The following is a 4941-nucleotide window of genomic DNA, read 5'->3' as shown; positions in this document are numbered from 1 at the left end:
TTTTCAAAAATTTCAAAACCTCTTTGTTTACTCCTCCAGCATGACCAGAAATTCAATTTTAATGATGAATGCAGAAATGCATTCAAAACTTTGAAAAAAAGCTTTGGTTACCGCACCAGTGGTAGTTGCCCCCGATTGGAACAAACCTTTTGAGATCATGTGTGACGCTAGTGATTGGACGGTAGGTGCGGTACTAGGACAAAGTAAAGACAAGGTGTTTCATTCAATCTACTACGCAAGTAAGATTTTGAATGAGGCACAAATTAATTACACCACAACTGGGAAAGAATTATTGGCCATAGTTTTTGCTTTTGAGAGATTTAGGTCCTATTTGATGGGAACAAAGGTAATTGTGCATACCGATCACTCAGCCATCAAGTACCTAATTTCAAAGAAAGATGCAAAACCAAGGTTAATAAGATGGGTGCTTTTATTGCAAGAATTTGACTTAGAGATTCTTGATAGAAATGGGGTAGAGAATCAAGTAGCGGACCATTTGTCTAGGTTGGAAGAGCCCGAGAAAGGAGGAATGGACATTAGTGATACTTTTCCGGATGAAAGAATCCTCTTGATTGACCAACCAAAAACACCATGGTTTGCGGATTTAGCTAATTTCTTGGCCTGTGGAATAAAACCCTCTGATTACACACGCCACATGTTGAAAAAATTCTTTCATGATGCTAAATCTTACTTGTGGGATGACCCATTTTTGTTTAGACTTGGTGCAGATCAGATTTTGAGAAGATGCATGCCCGAAACTGAAGTGGCAGCAATCCTGTAGCATTGCCATCATGCACCATACGGAGGCCATTTTGGAGGCCAAAGAACTGCAACCAAAGTTTTACAGTCCGGTTTTTATTGGCCAACCATTTTTAAAGATTCCCACAATTTTGCACAAAGGTGCAACGAGTGTCAACGGAGTGGCTCCATTTCCAAAAGGATTGAAATGCCATTAAATGGGATACTCGAAGTTGAATTATTTGATGTTTGGGGAATAGACTTCATGGGTCCTTTCCCTCCATCAAATAATTGCCAATATATACTTGTGGCTGTTGACTACGTATCCAAATGGGTGGAGGCTATGGCATGTGTGTCAAATGACACAAAAATTGTGGTTAAGTTCCTCCAAAAACAGATTTTCACACGGTTCGATACCCCTAGGGCACTAATTAGTGACGAGGGTACCCACTTTGTAAATAATTTATTAAAAGGAGTCCTTGAAAAATACAATATTAACCACAGAATTGCCACGGCCTATCACCCTCAAACTAATGGTTTGGCAGAGCTCTCTAATAGGGAAATAAAGAGCATTTTGGAAAAAGTGGTCAAGCCCAATAGGAAGGACTGGGCATTCAAATTAGACGATGCTTTGTGGGCATACCGAACCGCTTTCAAAACACCAATCGATATGTCTCCATATAAGCTTGTCTACGGAAAAGCATGTCATTTGCCCTTAGAACTTGAGCACAAAGCATATTGGGCAATCAAAGAGCTCAATATGTCTTTGGATGAAACCGGTAAGAAAAGAAAGTTTCAACTTTTTGAAATGGAAGAGCAAAGACAAATGTCTTATGAAAATGCCAAACTTTATAAAGAAAAGATAAAGAAATGGCATGATAATAGGATCCAACACCGGGAGTTGAAAGAGGGACAGAAGGTCCTCTTGTTTAACTCTAGGTTGAAATTATTCCCGGGAAAGCTCAAGTCTAGATGGTCCGGACCCTTTGTCATTCATAAAGCTTACCCTTATGGAGCGGTTGACCTCATTAACCCGGAGGACAACACGGGGTTCAAAGTGAATGGGCAACGAGTTAAGGTATTTCATGATACAGTAGCATTCCCAGAGCATTGCTATGAGAATTGGGCTATACCTTAGAAGGAAGGTGTTTTTGGACTTTTTCAAGTCCAAAGTTTGTTTGTAAATAGTTTCCCTCTTTATATTTCTGTTTTAAAGCCATTATGTTTTAATAGTTTGGTCTTGTGTAGGTTGTTTTCAAGGAATTTATCATGGGAAGTTGATGTTCTGCCAATGCTACAGCATTCAGTGGTTCACAAGTGAAGTATTTCAGCATCTTTGTAAGGAAGTCAGAAAAGTACAGGTGACCTTATCACTACATCACAGCAGTTTTTGTCAGTCAAAATTCTCAGATTTTGTTCCCCATGCACCACTAACCCACTCCATCTAATTCAAGGTTTATCCATTGGGTAACTACCTTTGGGCATTACCTTAACCGTCAAAAACAAGTGATTAGAAAGTCTTAATGGAGAGATGACTTTTCATCTTCCCCATAACCACCTTTGACACTTACCACCGCCGGCTTCATCATCCATACATCACCCGCCGGTTTATCATTTCAAATCACCATCACCATTGCTAAGACTTCCCATCACTCATCATTTTGATTAACCACTTTCAATAAACCTCTAAACCACTCTCACTTTAACCCACTGTCTCCACTCCTCTCTACTCGAAACCATGGCACGGATGAAATGAGTGGCTGTCCGCGACCCTCCACAACCAGTCCGGTGAAGTAACCGCCGGCGGGCTTGCGCCTCTGCCTCACGACCGACAGGGGAGCCTGAAATGGTCGACCTCATCGCCAATAGCTCATCCTCGTCGTCTTCGCCCTCATCGCCGTCGCCGCCGAGACCACCGATAGTTACTCCACTCATTGCCGACTCTTCTCCTCCGCGTGCTAGACGAACGTCGCGCCGGCCTCCCTCGCCTCCTCCGCCTTCAACCGACTGTCCCCCATCGCCTCCACTATCGTCCAATGTCACTCTTCCATCTCCACCACCTGTGACATTCGACATCAACGCTTCACCACCATCATCGCGGCCAGCGGTCGCTAGCCCTAATTTGGGCATTGAGGTTAATCTTAATACAAGCCCTAATGAACTAGTTGAGGGATTAACGACCTCCGATTCTTCTAAGGATGAAAATTTGGTTCCACCACACTCACCATCTACTGTATTAAGCCTATCCAGATTGTATTTTCTCACTTGGTATGATCAACCCTATGCACACATGCCCGAAGCCACTGTATTGGCTGACTCAACACCTCACATTGTTGAAATGAACCTATTGGGCTTGATGACATTAACCTGCATGATAGACAAGAGGCCATTAGTTCCCCATACAGTGAGGCTGATTTGGAAGCCGATATACGGAATTTGACCCCAATTCCTATTAAAAAGAGAAAGGGATTGGGACGGATTTTTGCTACTAGATCGAAGGCTGTGCAAAGTTACCCTCTAAGAAAAAAACCACGGCGCACCCCGCCTTCTGTGCAGTTAAAGTACACTGCCTTTGTGCCTAGGAAATCACCTCGAATGGCCACGGTTAGGCCTGAAGATACAGTCGGCCCTTCTCGGGTGCGAGCCACACGAAGCACGACAAACACTAGACCCATTCCTAGGCCACAACAGCCGTTCAATGGGTTTAGCACTGAGGTCGCACAACTGAAATATGCAAAGATCAAAAACAAGAAAGTGCTACCAGATAAGGGGTTCGATAGGAGAAGTATCGAAGAATTCGGTTTTATCCGGGACGTGATCAACCAACAAGGATGGCAAATGCTTTGCGAGGTAAAAAAATCTTTTAATTTGTCGTTGATTAGGGAGTTTTGCGCCGAGGCTTGTGTTTTTAGCACCACAAAAATTAAAGTCCGGGGTGTTCGGGTGAGTATCTCGGCCAAGGCTATTAATAAGCTTTTGGGCCTTTCACCCCTGGTCGAGACTGATTTTGAGACACTTTCTCAATCGGCCTCATTTGATAAACTGCAGGAAATTGGTAGAGAGCTTGGGAAGGCCGGGACCGGATGGGATGTCCATAGTAACTACATGTTACGGACTTATAGGGCTTCAAATTTAAAGCCCGATGCTAATGTATGGATGAACTTCATTAGATTATTCTCTCAACCCAACTACTCATGATAGCTCCATTTCGGTTGAGAGAATCATTTTATTATACTGTGTGGTTACGATTAGGACCATTAATGTGGGGGAAGTTGTTGAAAAGGCCATTCTTTATTGTTCCAAAAGGAGACAAGGGAAGCTGTTTTTCCCAGGCCTGATTCACAAGTTACTTATGCAAGCGGGTATTCCCGAGTACACCGATGACTTAGTTCAAGACTGCGGGAATAGACAGATGTCTGACGTCCAAGAATGCAGGAATAGACACATGCAGCAGTTCATTTCTCAAATTCTTTCATGGGATAGTCTTTTCTCGTAACTATGACTATGTCCTGGTTATCTGGAATGAACTGGTGGAGCTCGTGAACGCAAAGAGATTTCCTTCAAAAGCCAGAAAATTTGTGCCGTTTCAGAGATTTCTGCAATTAGTCATAAAGGCGATGATGAATTCGAATGAAGATATCCCGGCCAGATCCAATGGTGAAATGGGGCTGACATTTGTCATGTCTAGAATTCGGCAGCATACCGAAGTTGAAGACTTGGATTCTATAATGGAGATTCCACCAGAGCTTTTTGCCTTGGCTGATTAGACTGCTCAATGTGTGATAGACTATAGGAGAGTTATAGATCCTATAGTTCAACCGGAACCGGTTGAACTTACCCCGGGATCACCCCATGTCTCAGCTGAGAGAGAGGTGTTAGATATAGAGGAGAGAGTTCAGGAACACGGGTTACCTGAACAGGGCAGTGTGCTGAGGGAAAATGAAACAAAGAGGGGTGAACAAGAGCGGGGAGCGTCTGATCAGCAAACTACTTCATCTGATAGTACTTCCACAATTTCGTCATGTTCGAAAGATACTGAAACCGACAATCAGGCAGCTTTTGGTGATAATGATGGTGATGATGATAATAATGTTGATGATGGTGCTGACGACCATGCTCAAACGATTCCTTCACAGAATATTCCAGTAGGAGCATTGGTTGACGATATAAATGAGATCTTTCCAGAATTTCCTGCCCAACAGA

This window comes from Cynara cardunculus (genome assembly GCF_001531365.2).
Source record: "Cynara cardunculus var. scolymus isolate 2C chromosome LG 5, CcrdV1, whole genome shotgun sequence".
NCBI classification, from domain to species: domain Eukaryota; kingdom Viridiplantae; phylum Streptophyta; class Magnoliopsida; order Asterales; family Asteraceae; genus Cynara; species Cynara cardunculus.
The sequence above is the reverse complement of the archived record's forward strand: the minus strand, read 5'-3'. Positions refer to the sequence as shown.